General features: G+C 56.5%; 1 protein-coding gene and 1 long non-coding RNA gene across 6 annotated transcripts in view; one reads left to right on the top strand and one right to left on the bottom strand.

The window, feature by feature from the left end:
* Positions 1-4,067: 4,067 nt before the first annotated feature.
* RGS12 (regulator of G protein signaling 12) overlaps positions 4,068-24,712 on the top strand; it is a 105,252-nt gene continuing 84,607 nt past the window's right edge. For 4 of the 5 annotated variants that reach the window (XM_032333683.1, XM_032333684.1, XM_032333681.1 and 1 more), the window contains exon 1: positions 4,068-4,146. The gene's annotated coding sequence lies outside the window, so the exon portion shown is untranslated. Of the gene's footprint in view, positions 4,147-17,361; positions 17,499-24,712 lie in introns of those variants that run through there. The other variant, XM_032333682.1, reaches the window with a different exon arrangement.
* Positions 10,983-13,302, bottom strand: LOC116584823. Its single transcript, XR_004283341.1, has 3 exons — positions 13,089-13,302; positions 12,633-12,832; positions 10,983-11,752 (listed from the first exon to the last, which is right to left on the bottom strand). It is a non-coding gene; the product is annotated as an uncharacterized LOC116584823 (long non-coding RNA).

Here is a 24,712-nt window from a genome sequence, read left to right on the forward strand (position 1 = left end):
TGTTGGGGCTGAGGGCTGACACCCCTGAGGTGAGCCCTGACAGGTGAGGAGGAAGGCCCCCTGCCCCAGGGTGACCGGCCAGCAGGCCCATGAGGACAGGCCCACAGGAAGAGCCTGGCTGGAGACAGAGCAGAGGACTTGGGCCTGTGGCTCAGCTTGGTCTGCTGGGTGCTGGATCCCAGGCCCCCAATCTGGCCTCATCTGTCCTAGCTGGGGCCCCACAGTCCCATCTTGGGAAGCGCAACGGGGCCCCATGCCAGGGAAGCTGGAGCACCGGCCTCGGGAACTGGACTGTCAGCTTTCTTCCTGCAGCCGAGGCCACCTTGGGACTGTGAGTAGGGATCAGGGGCTGACAGCAGGGACTGCACAGCAAAGGCGGGCTTGGGGGGCGGGCCAGGCCATATGTGGGGTTGGCCTCAGGCGGTGACCCAGGCACAAGGGAGCAGCTGTGTCAGGCTTTGGGTATCATGTAGTGCTGACCTCTTGCAGAGCCGGTCTAGCCTCAGTCCCCGTCTGTAGAATGGGCTGGTGCTCACACCCAGTGCACAGGGAGGTGGGTGGTTCTGATGCGAGCAACGCTGAGTATAGCTGGTGCACTGACCTCGGTTTCATGGTGGCCAGTGAGCCAGAGGAGACAGTGAGGGGGGACAGTGAAGGGGACAGTCAGGGGACAATGAGAGGGGACAGTGAGGGGGCAGCAAGGGGGACAGTGAGGGGACAGGGGGGACAGTGAGGTGAGTAGTGAGGGGGGACAGTGAGGGGTCCGTGGGAGCAGGCAGTGAGAGGTGTCATAGAGTAGGTGAGGTGGATGAGGCCACCGTCCCACTGAACCTCTCCTGTCTTGGACACTGTGACCCCAGGGGCTGCATCCTCTCCTGTGGGCCTGCATCCCAGGGGACAGAGAGGAGGGTGAACAGGGCATGGACCGGCTGGGTCAGGAGCACTGCCATGTGGCCTGACTCCCTCTAGCACTTCCCCAGCACCTCCCATGTGGTGGCTACGGAAAGTGGCTCATGCAGCAACCAGGTCCCGGGGGGACCACAGGTCACACAGTGGCCCTTCTGAGTGTGGCTTTGCCTCTGATGGAGGCAGGGAGTCAGGACCTTCTGGCTCTGGAATCCCTGAACCCACAGGGCGGTGGGTGGCCAGGGTGTCCCACTAGCTGCGGGGCAGGGTGTCTGCCCAATGTTCCGTTTAGGGGCTAGGGGACGACGGTGGGGTCGGCAGACCTGGCTGCCTGTGATCCGGACTGGGCCCCTCTGCACAGGGTGATCTGCACATCTGCAGTGGGGACTGTAGGTCAGCCAGCCTAGATCACGGGGCACCCAGATTTGTGGCCACATCTTTTCTTTGTGTGTCTGCCGGGGTGTGGCTGCTGCTGGGCAGGCGCAGCTGTCCCGGAATCAGGCTGTGGAGGCTGGGACCGCAGAGGCTGGGACCACAGAGGCTGGGACCGCAGAGGCTGGGAGCCAGACCCCGAGGGTGAGGGCTGCTCAGAGCAGAGCCCTGGGCCCAGCAGGACCAGAGTGAGGAGCAATGGCCCTGTTCTTGCCCACCACCGGATGGGCAGAAGGAACCTGACTTAATTGAGAAGACATATCTGCTCACGCTGGGACTCAGTTTCCCCTTTGACCTCCCTGCTCAGCCTGACACACGGCACATGTCTGTCTCACACAACTTTTCCTGATCACTCCGCAGGGGTAGGCAGCAAGCAGCCCCTCAGCACCACCCCTGCTGGAAGAGCATCCGCTCTCCTCCCCGTGTGCTGTCTCCTGGACATCCCCGGCTCACCACCCCACACACGGCTGCCTCCTTTCCCATCCAAGCCCGCCACACGCGTGGGCGCTGCGCAAGGGTGGAGAAGCAAGCCAAAGACAAGAGAGAGGCTACAGCTCCTCGCAGAGCGGCTCTCTGCTCCTCTGCCCTGTGCCCAGGGCCTGGAGGCTGGGCTGCCCCTGCCTCCAGAAGGTTCCCTCTGTGGACTCGGAAGGAAGAGCTGCCAAAAAGGAAAACTTGAAGGGGGTGGCATGGAGTGGGGAGAGAAGTATTTCTGAAGCCAAAAAAAGCAGGTGATCCATTCTGAAAAGGAAGAGGACAGGAGGGTGGCAGGCAGTGAGGGTCAGGTTTGAAGGAAAAGAAGGCCTGAGAGGAGGGAGGAGTCGAGGGCAAGCAGGAAGGAGCAGTCCGCCCAGTCCCCCCAAAGCAGGCTGCTGAGACAGGCCAGGCAGGCAGACTTTCAGGAGGCAGGAGGAACACACGATCATCTCCAAAGGGGCTGTGGCCTCCGATGAGGCAGGAGCTTCTCCCCTGCTCTCCAGCCCCTGGCCCTTGGACTGCAGGGGAGGGCTTGGGTGCTTGTCTCAATCCTTCTGGGTTGCTATAACTGGGCGGGGGTGCTTATCAACAACAGAGTTCTGGAGGCTGGAAGTCCATGGTCAAGGCATCAGCAGCTTCCATGTCTGGTGAGAGCTTCCTGATTCATGGACATGTTGGAAGGACAAGGGGGCTCCCTGGGGTGTCTTCTATGGGGCACTAATCCCATGCATGAGGGCTCTATCCTTATGACCTGATCACCTCCCTAGGGCCCCACCTGCTAACACCCTTGCACTGGGGGTCAGGCCTCTATGTGGGGATTTCCAGGGTACACATTCAGTCTGTAGCAGTGTTGTGGGGATGATCGGCCCCCAGGGTGCCCAGGGCCTTGGGGCTCTCTGGGACTCCCTCCCCACCCCCCCCTGGCGCTGATGGCTCCCAGCATCACCTGTGTGAGGCTCACAGTGTAGTCCGCTCTCCAGGTGTTTCATCTGCGGTGAGGGGAAGATGCACACACCCCAGGGGAAGGATCACCCTTGCTATCCTCCCGGAGCACTGGAAGGAATAGGAAACCTAACTTCGTTCTTTGTTTTTTTCCATTCAGGTTGGGGGTAGCTGGCCGCGTGATGCTGGTGTATCTGTCATGATGAGTTAAAGCTGGTCTATCTGTCATGATGGGCTCCAGCCACGTTTGGGAGCTGGCTGTGTCATGGAAGGTCAGGAGTCTTGGACTTGATTTATTTTTAGGCTTAGATAGTATAGCAAATGCTCAGGGGACAGTTTCCCCAAACTCTTCTAGCTGGTCGCCGTGACTCCAGGTAAAGTAATTTCCAAAGATACAGTGATTGTTGAGGAGGCAGGGGGAGAGCTAACCCCGGAGGGTCTCCGTGGGTCCCCCACAGGAGGGGAGGGGACCTCCAGGACAGCACGGAGAAACTGCCTGGCTGTCACACCTGTTGGGAGGACTAGGGGCTGATCGTGCTCCGCAGGGGACACCATACTTCTCATCTGCTCTCCTCCCTTAAAAATAAAAGGATTTCCGTGGATTACGGTCTAGAAAGGTCTTCCGACGGTGTGGGATCCCTGGTGCTGGGCGGCCAGGGCAGGGGCGCGGCGGAAGTGTCCGCTCAGCTTCTGTGGGACCCGGGGCCGGGAGACGGGAGGGGGACACGGGGGCGCAGGAAGGGACCGGGTCTGCGGGGGACCCGGGTGTGAGGTGGTGTCGAGAGGGACTCGAGGCGGGAGCGCAGGAGGGCCCGAAGGGACGGAAGGGGACCCAGGCACCGGTGTGAGGGGACCGGGGCCGGGAGAAAGGAGAGGACCCGAGCCGGGGATCTGGAAAGATTCCACCGCGGGGACTAGCCACCACCTCAGCTCCGGCAGCGGAAGTCCCGTCCAGGGTATGGAAGGGGGGGCCGGGCCCCGCCCCCCGCCCCTCCTCGCCCCTCCCCTCCCCTCCAGGTCCGCCTCCCTGGCCCTGCCCCTGGCTGAGGCCTCGCCCCTCATTCTCTCCGTACTCTTCCCCGGGAAGCCCAGCTGTGCGCCCACTTTCTCGCCCCTGTAGGCGGTGCCCCCGTAGGCCCGCCCCACCCCCGGCGGCTCCGCCCGGCCACTGAGGCTCCGCCCCACAAACAGAGGACTCCCGCTCTATTCCCGAGACCCGCCCACGCTTCTAGAGACCACGCCTTCTCTCCACCCCGCAGGTCCCGCCCTCAGGAGGCCCCTCCCTGTCGGCCCCGCCCCCGGGCCCCGCCCCCCGGGCGGGCGGTGGCGGCTGAGCGACCGACCGTTGCGCGCGGGCGGAGCGGATCGCGCCCGCGGAGCGAGCGGCCGGTAGGTTGCGGGCCGGGCGCAGGGCCGCCCCGCCTCCGTTTCTTTCTTCTCTGGGCGCGCGCTCGCGCCCTCCGCGGCCCGGCCGCCAGCCCCGCCCCCGCCCAACGCGGCGGAGGGGGCCCGGGGGCGTCCGGCCGGCGTCCGGCTTGTTTGGGCCCCTCAACCCCGCGCCCCGGGCGGCCGGGCCGCCGGCCGCTCTCCTTTTGTTCCCGGGCCTCCGCCGGGACTCGTCGTGGGCTCGGCGCGCGCGGACCCCGCCCGGAGCCTGGGTTGTGGGGTCGCCGAGGGGCCCGTCGCTCCTTGGCTGGACCCGAGGGCCCGGGCCGGGGGGCGCGGGGCGGCGGCAGACGGGCCGGGGATTCGGGCCTCTGTCCCCGCCGCGTTCGCCCCGTCCTGGGCTGGAGCCGGGGCGCCGCGGGGCCCGAGTCCGCGCGGGGTCTCGAGTTTCCTGGCCGTCCCGGCCGGCGGCCGCATTGTTTGGGCAGAGCTGCCTCCGGAGATCCCGACTCTGGCGGTTAACTGAAGCAGCGTCGGGGCCGCCGCCCTCTGGGTTCCCCTGGCCCGGCTGTGCTGCCAGCTTGGGGGTCCTGGCGTAGACAGAGCGGCTCAGAGCTGTGGGGCGTAGACAGAGCCCCAGAGTTGTGGGGTGTAGACAGAGCGGCTGGGAGCTGTGGGGCCTAATAAGACAGAGCCCCAGAGTTGTGAGGTGTATCCAGAGCGGCTCGGAGCTGTGGGGTGTGGGCAGAGCGACTCCCAAGTTGTGGGGTGTGGACAGAGCCGCAGAGTTGGTGGTAGAGAGAGCCACCCAGAGTTGTGGAGTATAGACAGAGCGACCCAGAGTTGTAGGGTGTAGGCAGCAGCGCCAGAGTTGTGGAGTGTAGACAGAGTGGCCCAGAGTCATGGAGTGTAGGCAGAGCCCCAGAATTGTAGGTTATAGACAGAGTGGACCAGAATTGTGGAGTGTAGACAGCTGTGCTGGTGTTGTGGAGTGTAGATAGAGCCCCAGAATTGTGGGGTATAGACAGAGTGGCCCAGAATTGTGGGGTGTAGGTAGCGAGCAGCCCTGGAGTCATGGGGTATAGACTGAGGTCCCCCGTGTGCCCTGCCTGGCCATGCTCTGGGATAAGCCCTTGGGCAGGTGGCTACCTGCTCTGTTGCTCATGGTGGATGGGCGTGGGAATGGTGCCCACCCACGGGCCCCTCAGGATTCTCAGGGGTGTGTCTGAGGCCCTGGGAGCAGGCAGTGTCGGTGATTCTGTAGTCGCAATGGGGCCAGTGTGAGGCCGGGGGTCCTGCAGGAGTGTGTGCTCCAGAGAGGAGGGGCGCAGTGTGGGGGGGTAGCACCCCCACCCCAGGCTGGGGTGAGGCACGGGGAGTGGTCCTGGAGTCTGGAACATGCTGTGGGTGGAAGGCGAGGAGTAAGAGAATGTGGTCACAGTTTCACTTTAGAGACATAATTGTCACCGTGTGCAGTTTCATGAAAATGCCACCTCACCCAGTGGGTTTGAGGACCAGAGACGGTGGCACAAGGGCCTGGCTCAGGACCCGGGCTGGAGGGACACGTCTCAGGCAGGCTGCCTATTGCCTGGGCGCCCATAGCAAGAGCACTAGCTGACTGGTGATGAGGTCTGGGACCACTGGGATGGACGGGGCAGAGGAGGCCACGGTGACTGGAGGGAAGCCCACGGACTTGGGCTGGACGTGGGGAGTGACCGTAGTGGCAGTGTTATGGGGCGGGTCGGGGTGAGAAGGGAGGCACCGAGCTGGCCTGCGTGGCAGAGAGGAAGGCGGCTGTGGGCTGGTGGCCCTGGGGTCAAGGGCAGGCCTCCTTCTCCCCTTTTGCCAGAATAAGGGTGGGGGCCAGTGGCCAGGCAAAGGAGGAATGAAGGAGCTGTGGGAGAGGCTACGGGACACAAGGGACAGAAGTGCTGCCTGCTTCCCTGGGAGGTTCGGATGAAGGTGACCTTGAGCTGGCTTTCTGGAGACCATCTTCAGTCGTCTGTCTGTGCCCGAAGCAGGCCAAGCTGAACAGTCAGGATGCAGGAAAAGCAGTGCTGGTGGAGGGGGGTGGTTCACACTCTGGGGCGGGTGGGTGCAGAAGGGAGTGGAGTGTAGACAGACCTGTCTTGTACGTGTCACAGCTCATGCTTTTCTTGACTTGGGTGGGATGCCCAGAAATGTTTTACTTTCTAATTGGCACTTGAGTTTCCCATGGCTGCTGTGACAAGCGACCACACAGTTAGCGTTGGAAGCTGCTGGAGGCCAGTAGTCCAACATGGGTGTCCCGGGACTGAGACCAAGGTGGTGCTTGGGCCAGGGAGAACCCATTCAGCTTCCTGGAGGCTCTCCTCTGTCCTTGCTCCCCTGCCCCCGTCTCCCAGCTCCCTCCCTCTGCCTCCTTCCCGTGAGAACCCCCATGATGGCGCTCAGACCTGGGGTCCTCTCCCATCACAGGACCCGGAATGTAATCACAACTCCAAGTCCTTGGGTCCTCTCAGGTGACATTCACGGTCTGGGGAGCTAGGACCTGAGTCTTAGGGGACCATTCTAGCCTCCCACCATGCTCCTGACTTCAGTTCTGGGAGGACTGGGTCGTCCCCCTCCTTGCTGAGGAGCGGTCATCTCCCGTACCTTTCTCAGTGGCCCTGCTCAGGGTTCAAGGCTGGTAGAGGACTTGCTTTTACCTTTTGGGAGGTGATGGTCCCCTACTCCCTTCCCCATCTGATAAAAACTAGTTTCTCTTGAGAAGTGCACCCTATTCGCGCGCACATGTGATTTTATCGTAGACCCGAGTTTTCCCATGATTGTCCCCATGTCCCCACATCCAGCCCAAGTTCTCAGGTTCGCCAGGTTGATTCGGACTTGTGCTCCAGGCAGAGCTCTTGAGTCTAAACCTTCCCAAAGAAGACGTGTAGTTTGTCCTTTCTGCTCTCATTCCATCTCCCGTCCAGTGGCTTTGCTGTCCCCTACCATGCAGTTGTGGTGATCCCCAATGTATATCCTTTCCCATCTTTTTTCTTGTTTACACAGTCATTTATAGATGGACATGCCCACACAGCACATTCCCCCCCCAGTCCGACACATGGACACCCAACACTGCTGCTATCCTGCCCAGCCCTGTCACCCACCTACGGAAGGACTCTTGCCTTACACCCAGCACGCATCCCTCCACACCCCTATTGTGGCCATGCTTCTGGTTCTTCTCCCGGAGTCCTGCATCCTGCCCCAGTCTGTTCCTGTCCTGGGGGGCCCATGGCTGGCTACTGCACAAGGTTCCCTGGACTGCTCTCCCTCTGTATTGGTCCCTGCCCTCTGGACCCCTCTCTCCTCTGCCTGCGCTCGATGCTTGTTTTGGTGAAGGACAGTCTCTGGATGACTATCATGTAGATTCTGCTTTTTAAAAAAAGATGTTATTTATTGAAGGGGGCAGGGCAGAGGCAGAGAGAATCTCAAACAGGCTCCCAGGAGAGCACAGAGTCCGACACAGGGCTCAAGCCCGTGACCCTGTAGACTGTAGCTTGAGCCGAAACCAAGAGTCAGATACTTCACTGACTGAGCCACCCAGGCACCCCAGTGTAGATATTCCTTTTGTCTTTATTTTGAAAATATCTTTGCTCCTCAGTTACTTTTAGTTTAGCTGGGTATAGAATATTGAAATACTGAAAAGTATTTTCTCAGGATCTTGAAGCTGTTGCTTCACTGCCTTCAGTTTCTAGCACGGGTGCCATTCTGAGTTCAGTTCTCTGTCTGTGGTGTGGCCCCAGGGAGCTTGTAGGCATGTCCCTTGTGGCCCTGTGCTGTGAAGTAGCCTGTGACAGTGCTTGCTGTCATCGCTGTGCCGGGGACATGCTGGGACCCTGTTACTCCTGAGAGAATTCCTTGCTTTCTGTCTTGTGTTCTCTTTCTGGAACTCCCTTTATTTGGAGTTTGGATTTCCTGGCTGAACTACTGATCCCTGAGTCTTGTTGGTCTCAGACAGATGTTTGCTGGACTCTTGGGAGACGCCTGTGCATGTCTTCCAGCTCTTCCTTTAGTTGTTTCATTTCTGTTATCCTTTTAGGTTTTCGAGCATTCTTTTTTGATTTTCCTTTTTGAAAAAGATTTATTTATTTGAGAGAGCATGTGTGGGAAGAGGAGGCAGAGGGAGAGGGAGAGAGAGTCTTAAGCAGACTCTGCGCTGAGCAGGGAGCCTGACGTGGGGCTTGATCGCATAGCACTGAGATCACTCATTACCTGAGCCCGAACCAAGACTTGGATGCTTAACTGACTGCATCACCCAGGTGCCCCCCAATTCCCTTTTTTTAAAAAAAATATAATCTTGTTCTTCATTTAGAGATGCAAGATCTTATTTTTTAGAAGATAACAAACAACTTTGAATTGTTATTCTGTTTTCTTATTTTTCTCCCTCTATTTTTCATGAGACTATATCCTCCATGAGACCAGGTTTTCTTCCCTCAATATTATACATGGCTAATTTCAAACACCTGAAATTATGCCCGGCACCTAGAAGAAACACCATATAGCATTCACATCTTCCATATTATTTCTGTTGTTTGGGTGGTAGGGATTTGGGTTGTTCTAACAGTTCCTGAGAAAGGTTTTCTCAAATCACCAACAGCTTGGATTTGTCTCTTTCTACCTTTACTTCTTTCTGGTTTGATTCACGTGTTCGAATCTCTGTTATTAAGTTCGCACATTGGTGATGGTGATGCTGCTGATGAATAGAGCTTTGGTCTTGATGTCTGATGTTTGTTTTTTTAGAGAAGAGGGTTTGCGCCACTGGGGAGAGAGAATCTCAAGCAGTCTCCATGCTCAGCACGAGCCCATTCTCAGCACACTGACATTGTGACCTTAGCTGAAATCAAGAGTCAGATGCTTAACCGACTGAGCCCCCAGGTGCCTTTGAAGTCCCACACTGAGAACGCTTACAGCTCTCTCCCATTTACAGTTTCCGTGGCCTGGCTCTTCGGTCCTTTACGCTCAGCCTGTGTGTGTTCTTACGATGTTCAGAGTCCGCGTCTTATAAAGCATATGCTTGAGTCCTGCCCATTGATCCAGTCTGAGAGGTTCCGCTTGTGATGTGAACGTTTTGTTCATTTACAGTTTTTAGTTTTTAACTAGCCTTCACGTTGAAGACTTTATAATTAACTAATAACAAACACATTTTTCCAAAGCAGTTTGGAGGTGGGCCATAAATAATATTTGGAATACTTTTTTAAATTTTTTTAAGATTTTAAATTTATCTATTTGAGAGAGAGAGGGAGCGAGAGAACAGCAGCAGGGAGGAACAGAGAGAGAGGGAGACGCAGACTCCATGGAGCAGGGAGCCTGAGGTGGGGCTCAGTCTCAGGACCCCAGGATTTTGACCCGAGCCAAAGGCAGACGTGTCACTGGCTGAGCCCCCCAGATGTCCCTACAGAGCACAGTTTCATCAGGCTCCTACCCTTAGGCAGGCTATGCACTCCGTGACTCCTCTTAAGTGTAGTCCAGAGGAGCTGAACCCAGGAAATGTTTTCCCCAGGAAGTACTGGGGCAGGGTGAGGTGCCCAGACCACGCTGCTCACCAGAGCCCTGGGCCCCTAGCTGCCTGGAGTCCAGCCAGAAGCCCAGGTCTGTGGGGTTAAGCATTTATGGGGCGGTTGGGTCCCTGGAGGAGATGGGGTCCCTGCCCCACCCCCTTGTTAGTTTCCTGTGGCTCTTATCGCAAAGCACCACAGACAGGGGGCGCTTAAAGTAGCAAGAATTTATTCTCTTGCGGTTCTGAAGGCCAGGAGGCCAAGTCCTGGTGTGGGCAGGGCTGGGCTTCCTCCGAGACTCTTGGGAAGGGTCTGTCCTACCTCTTCCAGCTTCTGAGGCTACTGGCAGCCCCGCCCCGTCCCTGCCTCCAGGTTCTGGGGACCCATCCCCTACTTGCGCTAGAGCTTCCCTCTGCCTTCCTCTCCTAGGGATGCTTGGGGTGGCGTCTGGGGCCCACTCAGACATCAGGATCATCTTGTATCACAGAAGCCTTCCTTTAAGCCTATCTGCAAAGACCTGTTTCCAAAGGAGTTCCCATTGGGTTCTACAGATTAGGGCCTCATGTCCTTGGGGCAACCGTGTAGCCCACGACACACGCCCTGCCTGGACCCAGGAGGTGAGGAGCCATGTGGGGTCACCGGGACTTAGGGCCTCCTGCCCATGTGACTGCCTCTAGCCCTCGCCCCTCCCGTGGCTTCCATGCGGGGGCTGCCCTCGGCCTCCCCAGGGGCAGGACTGACGTGGCTTGTCCCTCTCACATTCCCCGCCGAAGTGGGCTGGTGACTTGGTGTGTCTGCAGACTCCCTTATCTCCCTGGGATAACAGAGAAGGACGCAGAGAGCAGAAAGATTTCCTGCAGCCCTAATGGAAGAAGCAAACAAGGACAGTACAACGTTCTCGGCCTGCTCCCCTTGAACCCTGTAGGGAATGACCAGATTTGTCCGTGGGTGGAAGAATGCCCCATGCAAGGCCTGCAATAAGGTCCTTTGTTCTGTTTTTCTAGGTGTCCGGGAGTTGGGGGGAGGCAGGGAGGCGTGGGGTTTAGGCAGGGCTTGGCCTGTCCCCTCTTATCCTGGGGCTGTCCCTGTCCACATCGCCGAGGGAGGCTGGGGGGACATTGGGGGCGGTGAGGGTAATGGGATCCAGCCAGGCCCCAGCGAGGAGGAGCTGAGGGATACTGAGTCAGGGGCCGTGGGCACTGCGGCTTTCTCTGTCCCTTCAGTTAGATTTATCAGACATAAGGTACTGCACAGTATTCGGGACATGCCTAGACTCACACTTACCCGTCTTTGATCTGAAATTCAAAATGTAACCAGGTGTCCTGTTTATTTGCTACACCCACCAGCTTGTTGAACTGCCACAGACAGAAATACCAAGCAGAGCTAAGAAGGGAAATTCAAATAACGGGGGGGGGGGGGGGGGGGGAGAATGGAGACGGCTTTGCCTCCAGTATACCAAGACTCTTGTGCTAGAATTTGTTTCTGGAATCAGAAAGAGCAGTGCAGTTCCATCAGCTGCAGAGGAAGCCGCAAGCTGGGGGCTGGAGGGGGTCGATCCTGGCTGTGGGGGCTGGGTGGCAGTGAGCTGCGGCTTCAGGCCCTTGTCTGAGCTCCTTGTGGAAGGTGTGGTGCCGAGCCTGAGCTGACAGCAGACGGCAGACATGGCCAGAGTGTGGGGTCCCCTGGTCTGCAGGGTGGTCAGGGGGATTGGTGAGGATTGGAGGAGTTCGTGGGCTTCAAGCTGAGCCGAGAAGCTGTGAAGGGATAGGGAGAGGGCACATTGGGGGAAGAGTGATTTCTCGAAAGGGGTCAAGGCTGTGTGCCCTCCTATGTGTCCCCCGGACCTTCTGTGGGCGGTGGCGTTGGTTTGATGAGCTGTGCTTTTCCCCGGGAGCCATCGCCAGTCACTGTTCATCTGTCTCCCGGGAGCTGCTGTTGAAGCCACTCCACAGCCGTCAAGGGAACGAGCGACCACACAGATGATGCAGGAGCCGTGGGAAGTCATGGGGCGGTGAGGCCAGGCCTGCCTCGGGGGGGATGCGGAGGTTGGGGCTGGCCTCGGCAGTCAGGTATCCTTGTTCAGCCCAGCCCTGTGGAGAGTAACACAAAATGATAGAAGGGAGCCCGTGGGTCAGGCCGGTGGCCGGGGCCCTGCGTGTGCATGGGGAATACAGGTTGTAGGTGTGGTTGCTGGGTCACAGCAGGCATGTCTTTGTGTCTCCCGAGGCTGCAGGTGCTTTGTCCCAGCCTCTGTGCGTCGTGTGAGCCCCGCTGATATTCGAGAATGAGATTTCTTAATCGTCGGAGGTCTTGGGATTTTTATGTATTTCTTTGAGATGAGAGAGCAAACATTTGCTTCTCTTAATTGGTTAGCCTACACATTTGGTTCCATGTCAACTTCACATCCCAGATGATTCGAATCACTCAGAAAGATGCGTGAATATTTTTTGAACCTGTAAAACGGGCCTTTGTAATTTAAATGATAGTCTTTGTGCCAGTTCTAGACCTTGTCCTTCCTGTGCCAGAGAAGGGGCAAACGCTGGGGAAGAGGGGTGTCGGAGCTGGGCCTCAGTCTGTAGGAGGACTCCAGGAGCAGGAGGAACGGACCCATGCTGCTGGGTGCTGTCCTGTTCCCACAGGCCCTTGTGTCTGGAGGGCCTTGGGCACTCGCTTGGCCACTTGCTGGCGCCACAGGTTTCCCTCTGCTGCTGAGCTGTGACTGGGGCTGGGGAGGCGGGGAAACCAAGGGGAGGCCAGGAAGAGACCGAGGGGCTGTGGGCTCAGGGCTATGAAAATGCACAGGTGTCCTGTTCTGAAGGAGGAAGCTGGGTAAGTGTAGGGCTCGTGTTTCAAGCTTTCTTTGTGCTAAGGATGACATGAGCATGTCATCCTATTTCTTCAACTGTGTAGTAGAATTTTCAGAATTTCATTTCCTTTTCACATTAGACTGGGGGTAGTCATTGTACGTACGTTTTTCTTATGGGTTTGCCAGTCTTGAGTCTCTTCTCTCTTTTACTTCTTTCTTTCTCCTCTTTGCTCATTGCTTCTCATTGCTGTCATTACTGGTTCCAGGAGCCACTTTACTATTGGAGTGCATACTTGGCTCCCCTGCTAATCGCAGCTGCTCAGCGAGGGGCTGGCTCTTCCTGGCTCAGCCTGGAGCCCGGAGCCTAGAGCCCAGCCAGCAGGGCAGACAGGGATGCACACCGTTAGTTCTGAGCCCGATGTGAGCCCCTCGCGGCTTGATCTCTTGGTTTCTTTGGACTCAGAAGTGTTAAACCTCAAGAACTGGCATTAAAAAAAGCCCGACGCAAAACCTCTGTGTAATCACAAAATGCTGGGACATTGTATATATTGTGCTCTTCTGTTCAGCCTTGTAAATTATTCCGACAACCATGCATGCAAATGATTTCATTGGCTACTGACCTGCTTCCTCAGCTTAGATTAGTGGCGAATTTGGGAGATGAAGCTACCTGGGGATTGAGCTAGACTCTTCAAGAACCAGGTAAATAATTTTGGTAGGAGGAGAACCTCACGGGAGGTCAGCTCCTCTCGTGCTGATGAGCCCAGACTGGGATCAGTCGGCTGAGTCTGCATTCAGTCATGACCGTGACCATGGGCAGCGTGCCTGGGCCTCGTGTTCTCCATTGGGTAGTGGGATGGTCATGGTTAGCTGTGAGGTCACAGTGCTTACATAGTCACCCAGTGTGGTCACTGTCCTTGGCTGGTTTGCTCCGTTCCGTAGTCTGTTTATCTCAGGTGTGTGCAGACGGATTTCCTGAATTGCCTCATCACAGATTAGTTGAGGGGAACCTGTGAGAAAGTTAATCTCGCATTGCTGCCTAGAAGTAAATTTAGCGCCGTTTTGTCTGTGTTTATAGCAGCCAGGCTAAGGAGGGTAGGTCTGCTTCCAGGCTCGCTCACATGCTGGCCGTAGCCTCCGAAGACCTCACGTGGCTGCTGGCAGGCCTCCTGACCTTGCTGTTGGCCAGAGACATTGTTGCCATTAGGCTGCTGGCCGCTGACTTCCCTCGCAGTGAGGGAGGGAGATGGCGAGGACAAAAGCTGGACTCTGTAGTCATCTTGGAAGTGGCTTCTCATTGCTTCTACCCTGGTTATTAGAAGTGAGGCACTAGGTCCAGCCCGGGCCCCGCGGGTAGGGGGCTGCCAAGGGTGGGACACTAGGAGCGCATCACTGAGTAACAGTGTAAGTATAAATACGGGTCAGTCTGCTCTAGCACTGTCCAGCCCCTGGCCCCAGTGCATCGTGGCCCTCCCAGTGCACAACACTCCCCCGGAGAGCCTCCCCCCACCGCGTCAGCTCGGTGCAGAAGTCCCATGGTGTCAGTCAGCGCTGGGCATGCATGAGCCTCCCACACGTGGTTCCTTGATGCAGCCCGTGGAGTGCACTTCCTCGCATCCTGGACTCTAGAGGCCGGCTCCCAGACCCTCCCCCACACCAGGGCGCACTGTCGGCACAGACTGAGGCTAGCCACCGTGGCCACTCCTGCTCAGGACAAGGGGAGGGGGCGCATAGAGCTTGGCGGGTGTTGAAAATGCCTTAGTCAGGTGCCAGGGTCTGGGGACAGCAGCTCTCACACTGACTTCTGGGTTCCTGAGCCCCGTCCTGAGTCACCATCCCTTGTCCTGGGAGACAGCTCATACTTTTAGGGATGTGGGTCTTCACCTGCTTCCTGCCAGTTGATAGTTTGGGATCTAGTGTCCACTTTCCATTATGTGCCTTTTCTGATGCTTTTAGTCCCAGCTACCGACCCCCCGGCTAATAGAATTTTCTGGACCATCCGTGGGCCTTCTTTGAATCGCACTGGTGTTCACTCCCTTGGACGACGTTGAGATGAGCCCTCCTCCGTCTTGGGCTCCTGAAGGGTCAAGGGTGGTGGCCGTAAGCAGCCTTCTGGAGGCCCTGTTGCTCAAGGCGAGGGTCTGTGAGGTTCACCCTTCATCTCTCAGAAGCCCTATCTGTCACCCCAGTCCCATCCCTCACCCGGCAGCTTTCCCTGACCTCACATGCACTGTCACTTGGCCCGCACCGAGGTAGAAGGCAAGGCAAGAAGGTGGCATTTGGGGATATCAGGGCCTACGTGGACAGTGGGGATGGCGTGGAGAGGAGGAGGGGGAGGTGCTGGTGAGTGCCCCCAAGGAGAGGTGCCCAGACGTGCCAGAGGGGTGCAGCAGGGGCAGGGGATGTGACCCCGAATGGAGTCCTCGTTTCGATGTCCGTGCCCTTCTCCTGCGCTATTTTGCTTCCTGTCATATGGCTGGTTTTCCATCCACGGGCTCTGTCCTGCATTGCAAACACGTGATGCCATGTGCTCACCGTCGGGTGCCCGCCTTGCTGAGAGCTCTCTTTTGGTGGCTATTTCCTTCCTTCAGTGTAAGCAGGTGACCCTCTGCTCTGGCACTTGAACCTCAGGACCACCCCTTTGGGTCTGTATCATGCCCCCGGGAGGGGCAGGTGAGCTGAGCAGGGGACAGTGACTGTTCCTGCTGCCTGCTCGCACTCCAGCTGCCCACTGCCCTGCTTCCCTTGGTGTTGGGACTTAACTGAGTGGGAGGCTGGGTCTCTTGCCTGCTGACCTGGGCAGTGAGGCTGACAGCTCTTGCTGGAGGAGCTGGGTTCAGGGGTTCGGGTAGAGGGGCATTGGGTTCTGGGAACAGGGAATGGTGCTGGGTCCTAGCTTCCCCTTAGGGAACCAAGACATGTGCCAGAGTGGGTTTCTGTCAGCTTTCTTTCTTCCTTTCTTCCTTTCCTTTCCTTTTCTTTTTAGTAGGCTCCACGTCCAGTGTGGAACCCAGTGCAGGGCTTGAACTCATGATCCTGAGATCATGACCCGAGCTGAGATCAAGAGTCAGATGCTTCACCGTCTGGGCCGCCCCAGCGCCCCCTGTGTGAAACCTGCTCTTTGCTTCCTTTCATCCCTTTACTCTTTTCTGAGCTGGTGTTGCTTATACTCTTGCTGACTGATGGGGGAGTGAACGGGGAGGGGGTGGGGGGCGATGGCTTCTGCTCACCCCTGGCCCACCATGAGACTTGCTCTGTGGCCATGAGGACGCACTGCGCCCTCGCCAGCCCCATTACACTTATGGCACGGTCTCCTGCACAGGAACCAGCGGGGTAGGGGGCAGACGCCATGGCGGCAGAGGACACACCGTAGGGCACTGGGTCCCAGGGTTGCGTCCCCGCCGGGCCAGCGGTGGGGCGGGATGGATGTGGGTCTGCAGAGGGAAGTCCACCATTGTTTGTGTATGACAAAGAATTACATGTAAAATGCGTCACACACTTCAGTTAACTTTTATTTTTTTTTCTGATTACAAAAGTCATGTTTGTTCTTTTTCGAAATTTTAGATGCTATGAACAAAACATTAAATTCCAGCACTTAGAGAAAGGGAAGACTGTGTCAGCCACATTTAATGGTTCAGCAGGTGCTTACTGAACACCTTCTTATGCTCCAGGGGGCCAGGAGACGTGAGCATGGAGACCACCCACATAGCCACACCTCTCGCGTGCCAGGGAGGGGAGTGAGCAGAGGGACCTGGGCCTGTAATGGGCCCTGGGGATGGTGGGTGGTCTGAGAATGGGCGTTCCCAAGGGGAGGGTGCTGTGAGCTTGGTGCTGGTGACAAGGGGTGAGAGCCAGCACATTCTTGCCCCACGAGGGGTCCTGTGGGGCCCCCTGGGTCCTGTGGCTCCTCAGGTGGGTGGGGGGAGTGCCGGCAAGGATGGAAGTGAAAGCCTGGGCGGGGCCCCCCTTCTCATGTGTGATTTCTCTGGACAAAACCTCAGCCAGGGGCGGAGTCTGGGTCTTAACCATACCCATGATCAAGGTCATCATGTGACCAAGGTCACAGGAATGGCTTGGCTGGTCCTCTAATGTCTCGTTCCACAGTCCAAGAGCCCTGACTGAAATAGTCTGCTGTACTCTGTTTTAGCTGCTACTGGGCGGCCAGAAGGCAGGCTCCTCTAGGAGAGGCTCATCCATGGGACAGGATTCCCAGGATGGGTTCCTCCAGAATGAGATCCCCCAGCACAGGCTCCCCTGGGTGGGCCCTGTTGTCTCTGTTGTTCCCTCTTCCTAGAACAGCGCCTGCACGGAGGAAATGCTCCTGGGTATTTAATGCATGCGGACAGACCTCAGCTCACTCTCTTGTGTTAGCAGAGGTGTTACAGTGCGGCTGGTATTTGGGGGAAGAGTGCAGGTGCCGCAGGTGCTGCCTGTCCAGCTGTCTTTTTAAAAGAATTTCCTTCTCTGGTCTCAAAGCCCAATAAGCCTTTCTCGGACAGCATGGGATATTTTCCTTTTCTGGTCTGTTTGGGGCTTCAGCCCGCCCCTGCAGGATGTCTGGGGGGTTGTTTATACATTGCTGGTGTTGACCGGATTCTCTGTGCTCAGGACAGCGCCACAGATCCCAGAGGGCTGTTCTGGGAGCATCGGCCACTGTACACCTGTCTGGCCGGCTGGTTCGGGTGAGTGCGGTCTGTGCTCAGCCCCACACCAGCCTAGAGCTTGCATCGTGGGTGAATAAAAAGAAACACAACCTGGGGAGTCAAACAAATGGTACACGTGGGGGACGGTTCCCATGTCTGGGGTATCCAGTTCATTCCGACGGTAGTCACTATGCGACAGACTCAGAGGTAGAGCGACTGCCTCCCTTCTGTGCCGCCCTTGTTCTCCGGTGACCTTGATGCTGATGGACTGAGGTTGGACACACTGCTTTGTATGGCCGCCGCTGACCTTTTGGAGCTGCAGGAAGCTTGAGGTCTTGGGGATGTGGATTAACGACATCGACATCGCTTCACTCCCCGCAAGTCATGGAGGTGCCAGCCACCCTTTGGGGGAGGGAAGCATGGGCAGGCTGGGGGGCACTGGAGGCATGGCCACTGGAATCCTGCTGGGAGCCCCCCACCCCCAGCTTCACCTGTCTGCTGCCTTCTCACTGCTCTCATGCTTGTTCCCCAGCATGCAGGCAGGGAGCTGCAGAGCCTCCCAGGCCCGGCTCTGCTGTTTTCATGGCTTCTCGAGCAGATTCTGTACCTTTATACCGGACCTGTCTCATCTCTCTAAAACTCTGATGGGACTTTTTTCACTTGCCCCGCTCAGCGTTTGGTGGGCTCTTTGTTTTAAAGGTTCTTGTTTTTCTGTAGCTCGGGGAAAGGGTTTGTTAATTTTTGGACCAACCTACCAACCAGGTTTTATTGAGCAAACACTATCACTAATGAATTCAGCTAATCTATTGCATACATTCCCCAACTCATCTGTCCATCCCTCACCCATCCATCCCTCATCTATCCCCCATCCGTCCATCCATTCCCCATGATCCAACATCCCCCAGCCATCCCTCCATCCACCCCCCATCTATCCCCTAACCATCCATCCCCCATCCATGTCCCCATCCATCCCCCATCCATCCTCCTCTATCCCCCATCCATCCACCCATTCATCCCCACCCATCCCCCATCCATGCCTCCATCCATCCCCCATCTATCCATCCATCCATCTCCCATCCATCCCCATCCATCCATCCAACCCCCATCCATCCATTCAACCCCCATCCATCCATCCATTCATCTATCCATCTATCCATCCATCCATCTCCCATCCATCCCCCATCTATCCTTCATCCATTCATCCCTCTCCCATCCACCCATTCATCCATTATCCATCCATTCTCCGCCCACCCTATCACTGGAGCTGTTACTGGGGCTGTGATAACCTGTTGCTCCTGCAGAAGCTTGCAGACCACGCCCTGAGACTCGGCATGGCTGTGGTTTGGGGCTTGTAATGAGACTGCTGTGTTTCTGTCTGTGGGGCCTGAGCAAGTGGCCTATCACCTACCACAGGGATGGGGCTGGGGAGTGTTCCCTTCGCTCTGCTGACTGCAGGACCGCTCTGCTCTTTCTTCCAGTTTCTTTCTCAGTCCCCCTTTTCCACTTTTTTCTAACATCAAACTAGGCCCAAACTAGACATCCCACCAAATGCTGAAGCCTGGCTTTGGTCTCAGCCACCTCCAGGGTCCTCTGAAGAGAATGTTGTGTTTTCTGTATGATGTACAATTTAAGTCGTATGACCCAAATCTACCCTACAAATTTGGGGAACCCTTTCTGTCTGCCTTCTGTGGGTGATGTAGTGACAGATGAGCAGAGAAACTCGTCCCTGAATTACCCACGTGTTTTCTTCCCCTCCACTCCCACTTTTCCCCTTGGCAGCTCTGGGTCGACCCTCCTGGTGGCTGAGGGCTTCTGCGCCCGTTTCCATATCCCAGGCCATCTGCTCCAGGGGCCGTCCTGTGTGGTCTGTGGCTTTGTTCACGCGACTGGTCCTTGTTTATGACAGCCTTTTCTTGGGGCCACCTCTTTGTGAATGTCTGCACATCCTGGTTAGGACCTGGGGAGTCTCTCTGGGAGCCCCTGCTTGTGGTGGCCCCTGCCCGTGTGTCTGGGGAGGTCACGGGGCTGTCACCGAGAGAGAGGCAGCTTTGGGGAAGAGTTTGTTTAGACTGTTGAGTTTTAGGTGCCCCTGAACTTCAGGAGAGTATGGGTGGGGGATCACCATGTGGGAGACCCCTGCCTTGAGGAGTCTGATTGCTTGGGGCAGAGGGGAAAGAGCTTGGGGCCCCTACGCTTGGGGCCAAGCCCAGGAGGTTTGGTGTGTGGAGTTTGCTGAGAAGTCAGGGAATGAAGGGTGAAAAGTGTCTGTGGACGCGGTTGTGTGGGGCTGTTGGTGGCCTGGTGGGACTGCTCGAGGCAGGAAGGGCTAGAGGCCAGTTTGGAGAGGGAGGTGCTTCCAGAAAAAGCTGTGTTTGATGGGCTGAGTGGGGTGATAGGCAGCCGGGAGAGTGTGGGAAATGGGTTTGTAGCTGCAGAGAGAATTACCCATGAGGGAGGGCTTTGCTGTCTAGAGAGGAAATGGGTTCTCGGAGGAGAAGGAACAGGGGCATAGAGAAGGGGTCCTGGCCCGGGTTGATTGAGCTGGTGGTGCCATTTTGTGGAACAGAGTGTGTGGGGGCCATGACCCCTGGAGGGTCCCCGTGAGGTGTGCTGTGCTCCTTGGGTTCCTTGGGAGAAGCTCACAGAGTGGCAGGGTTATGGATGTGTAGCTGGGGAGTCATTGGTGGCCTGCCAGTATCCTTGTCCCTGAGCTGTGGGGTCTTTGGTGGAAGGGTCCGCTCCCTCAGGGGGAAGCCCTGTGCTAGGCCAAGTCCCATGCACAGTCCTGGCCTGTGCCACCGTGAGCGGCAGGTAAATAATGTGAGCAGATGTCAGCTGGAAGCAGCCTACGTAATCCAAGAAACCACAAGCTTGTCCTCTGGCATTTGGGGACCTGCCATGTTGGGGAGGGCAGGTCCCAGGTCGGTTTGGTTTGGGGGAGAGCGGGAAGCATGTCCTGGACTGGGGACAGCTTCTCCGAGGTCGGGTGGTGGGCTGCTAGGATGAATCAGACAGGGTGAGGCTGGGATGCGGGGATGGTCAGCGTGCGTCCTGGTGCGTGTGATCGCGTGGGGGCTGTGTTGGGTCTTCCGCAGATGTTCCCAAGGGGAAGCTAGGGGGAGGTGGCCCCCAGCGGGTGGAACTGGTGGAACTAGTGGGTAGAACTAGTGCTGTGGAAGTGCCTGGGTGGGTGGCTGGAGGGAGTGCCCAGACACGATGGACTTGGGGGAGGGGAGAGGGGCGGGGCCTGCTGGTGGCTGGATCCCAGTCCGGAAGGGTTGTATGGCGCTGCCAGGCTCCTATAGCCAGGGCTTAGGCCGTGGGAGGGACTGTGGCGGCTTGCTCCCAGCCCCAAGGCTGTGTCTGCTTCCTCTGAGGACCCCTCCATGTGGACTCGAGAGAGCTGGGTTCTAGTCCACCCATGATGCCCATTAGCTGTGTAGCCCTGACAGGTTATCTCTCAGCATGTTCATTTGCTCATCTGAAAAGTGGGAATAATCATACCCACCTCATAGTGGCGTTGCTTGTGGATACACATGTTACCACATGGAAGGTCGTGAGAACAGCCCTGGCCGGTGACAAGTGCTGAGCACTGAGCACCGAGCACTGAGTAGCGGTCACTGAGTACCAAGTACTGAGTACTGAATACCAAGAACCTAGTACTGAGCACTTAGTACTGCATACTGAGGATTGAGCACTATGTAAGGCCCTACACTGCCAGTGCTTCTACTGTTGTCTGGCTGTGTTCCTGCTCTTCCTGCTTGTCCCCGGTATGCTGGGTACTCTGCCTGGTAGTTCTCAGGCTCCCCTCCTACGCTGCTCCTGGGCACTGTTGCTGTTCTGCACGGCTTCGGTCTTCAGCCCTGGGAATGCCTGTAACCTCTGGTGGCAGAGTCATGGTGAACTGGGGTGCGGTCGTCACAGATGTGTCCCCTTGTGGGTGGGGATGGAGGCCAAGCCCTGGGCGCTCTCCTCCCAGAGGAAACCCAAGCACAGGGTGCAGTTCGCCTTGTCTTGCTTCTGCCCCCTGGGGCCTGTGGGCTGCTCAGGGCCGGGCCCCTTTCTGGGGGCTTCTGGGTCTGACCCTGATTTGAACCTTAGAGAGGAGTCAGGAGACATCACTGCTGCTGATTTGTGTTTCTAGTTCCTGCTGGTCTGAACGACATGTTGGTAAAGAAATGGCCGTGTCATTTGGTGATGAGAAACTGATCCTGGTAGTGGGCGTAGTGAGGAGGAGACCCTCGCGTCCCCCTGTCTGTGCTGCGAGGAAGCTGTCACCTCTTTCTGACCTCTTCCCTTTCCTGCGCCATGGGGAGGCTGGATCAGAGGATGTCTTTGTCAGCTTAGGTTGCCAGGACACTCCCTGCTGAGCGACTGGAGGCACGCCGAGGTCCAGGTGCCCACGGGTCCACTGTCCACCTCCTGCTTCCGTGTGGCCGCCTTCTTGTGTCCTCACTGTCCTCAACCGAAGGAGAGCAGGGGCGGAGGGCTGGGAGGGCCTTAGTCTCCTCCTCCCCATCCCGACCGCCCCACCCTCCTGATCTCATCTGAACCTAATCGCTCCCAAAGGCTTTCCAATTACCGTCCCACTGGTTGGGGGTGGGGAGTGGCATTTCAACAGCCTACGGATCCGGAGACACCTGCATTCAGCCCAGAGCAGCTGAGCTCCAGGCAGGGTGTTCCAGGTGTTGGCACCTGTCAGACGCACCTGGTGGGGGGGGTGGGGGTAGGGACTTTGTCGGAGCAGGTGGCTCAGACCTACTCACCCAGAGTTTTCGTGGTGGAGGAAAGGCACCTAGGAACTGGCACTAAAGCAGCTCAGATGGGAGAAAGCCTAGGCAGGGGTGGTGGGGGTGGGGGTGGGGGTGGTGGGGGTGGTGTGTGTGTGTGTGTGTGTGTGTGTGTGTGTGTGTGTGTGTGTGTGCTGGAAACTGTTCCCTGTGCTTTTTCTGAATTTCACTGCCTGCTCATTTTACTATTAACTGATGCAGTTTAAGGAAAAATTCACTTGTAGGCTGAACTCATAACACGTGGTTATAGGTATTAAGATACTACTTACATGAATTAGAAACAATTTTTTTTGTGTGTGTGTGCAAGCCAAAATGCAGAAGACTGTTACTCTGTGTTATATCATAGGTGCGGGGACTCTAGTGTTTGGATGAATTACAAAATAACTCTGCATATAAAATTGGGAAATCCTTTCTTTTATAGAGGTAGCTCCTGTTGGCTGGTGGAGTCAACCAGGCGGTTTTCTGTTACCAGAGCAGTGCTGCAGGGCCAACCTCTGTCTTGGGAGGGGTCGCAGTGATGGCCCCAGTGTGCTGTTTCCTGCACCCATGTGCCCCCTCCTTACCAGTAGGCCGTTCCTTCTGGAGACTCCAGGGGATTGTCTGTCTCCTTGCCTTTTGTGGCTTCTAGAGAAGCCCCATTTGTGAGCTCTGTGGCCCTTCCTCTACCTTCACAGCCTGCGCCTCTGGTCTCTGCTTCTCTCTGACTCTGGCCCTCCTGCCAGTCCCCTGGGCCTGCCTGTATCATCCAGGGTGACCTCCCGTGTTGGGAGCCTGCAGTTGACCATGGCCGTGAGGTCTCTGGCTCCTTCCCAGTTCCCCTGTGGGGGGTGGGGGTAAGGGTGAGGCATATTTGGCGGGGGGTGCACCATGCAGCTTGGAAAAGCCCCAGTGAGGAAACCAGCAAACGCTATTCTTGGCCAACTGTAATATACATATTTTTAATGATGAATATCAAGTATTAAATGTCTAGTCATCATACTTAAATGATTCCCGAATTACCACATAGGTATTAAATAGTATGGTAGTTTAGAAATAAATTGTTCTTTTATCAGTCTTACTATCTGGATGGTTTTATTCAAACCCACACGCTGCACACTGTGTCCTCTGTGTCCCTGTGTCCGCCAGCAGGGTCACCCTGGAGCATACCCTTCAGTCCCTCCAGCTCCTTCTCTCGTGTGTGGCTGTGCAATACTTGGAATTAGGCTTCTGTTACCGCAGACCTTTCCCGGGATGAAGAATTTCTCCTAACAACTTTAAAACAATTACTTAAAAAAGTACACTCCTTAACATGATCTCTGTGTTTTGGCTCTTCACAACATGATTTAATATATTGTTTTTTTTTAAGGTTTTATTTATTTGTTTGAAAAGAGAGAGTGCATGAGGGGGGAGGGTCAGAGGGAGAAGCAAACTTCCCGCTGAGTAAGGAGCCCGATGTGGGACTTGAACCTGGGACACCTGAGCTAAAGGTAGGCGCTTAACCAGCTGAGCGACCCAGGTGTCCCCTATTATATTGTTTTGGGGTTTTTTTTGTTTTTTTTTTTTTAAGATTTTATTTATTTGTCAGAGAGAGAGAGAGAGAGAGAGTGAGCACTGGCAGACGGAGGCGGAGGGAGAAGCAGGCTCCCTGCGGAGCAAGGAGCCCGATGCAGGACTCGATCCCAGGACGCTGGGATCATGACCTGAGCCGAAGGCAGCCGCCCAACCAACTGAGCCACCCAGGCGTCCCTATTATATTGTTTTTTATTATTTATTTATTTATTTATTTATTTTTAAAGATTTTATTTATTTATTTGTCAGAGAGACAGCGAGCGAGAGCGAGCACAGGCAGACAGAGTGGCAGGCAGAGTCAGAGGGAGAAGCAGGCTCCCTGCAGAGCAAGGAGCCCGATGTGGGACTCGATCCCATGACGCTGGGATGATGACCCGAGCTGAAGGCAGCTGCTCAACCAACTGAGCCACCCAGGCGTCCCCTATTATATTGTTTTTTAAAGTGATCTTTGAAGGGATTTGTGCCACAGGAGCTCTGCTGGAGAGGCCCGTGCAGGTGTCCGCCATCGGGAGCCTTCTTGGGTCCTCAGCTGTGCCCCCAACCCCGTGCGCACCAGTGCTGTGGTCGGCGCCGACACTCCTTCCTCGTGGGGGTCTGTGGTTGGGGCTGAGCCAGGGAGAGGGGCCTGTGGGACCAGCCCGGGTGAGAGCCCTGCTCCACGTCTCATGAGCTTCCCCGGGAGACGGGACCCCACATGTGTTGTCACTCAGCACTGCTGGGAACAGAGCGCGTCCCACCTAACTTCCCAGGAGAGGATGCTGGCAGCTGGCGCCTGTTTCCTTTGGACTTCATCCCCACCAAAGCCTCCAACCCTGTACCTGTTCCCTTTGCTGATTTTGCCTCAACTGTGTTCATTGGGATAAACCCCCGGCTGTGAGCACGACTACCTGCTTCATCCCCTGTGTCCTCCTGGGGAGTCAGCGGACCTGGGCTGGTTCGGGACCCTGACACAGGTTTGCTGACAACCAGTACTTTTAATGATGAAGTCATCCCCTGGAACAATTAAGTATATTCCTTTGCTCTTTTTGCTGGCTTATCTGTTCTGTCGGTGGCCTCTGTGGTTGACTGAGGCAGGTTCAGACTCTTGCATTTTCCCCACATGGTACCTTGCTCAGAAGACAGTAATCGAGGGAGGGAGTTGGAATGTGAGAGAATATAAGCTGACTCTTTCCTGATGGAGAGCTGCTTGTGAAGGAGGGGTTTGTGATCAACGAGGCGCCTTTCTAGACCAAGTCAATGGCCAGCCCTGCTTCTTGCTCTGTCTCT

The sequence above is a fragment of the Mustela erminea genome, chromosome 2 (assembly GCF_009829155.1).
Source record: "Mustela erminea isolate mMusErm1 chromosome 2, mMusErm1.Pri, whole genome shotgun sequence".
NCBI lineage: Eukaryota > Metazoa > Chordata > Mammalia > Carnivora > Mustelidae > Mustela > Mustela erminea.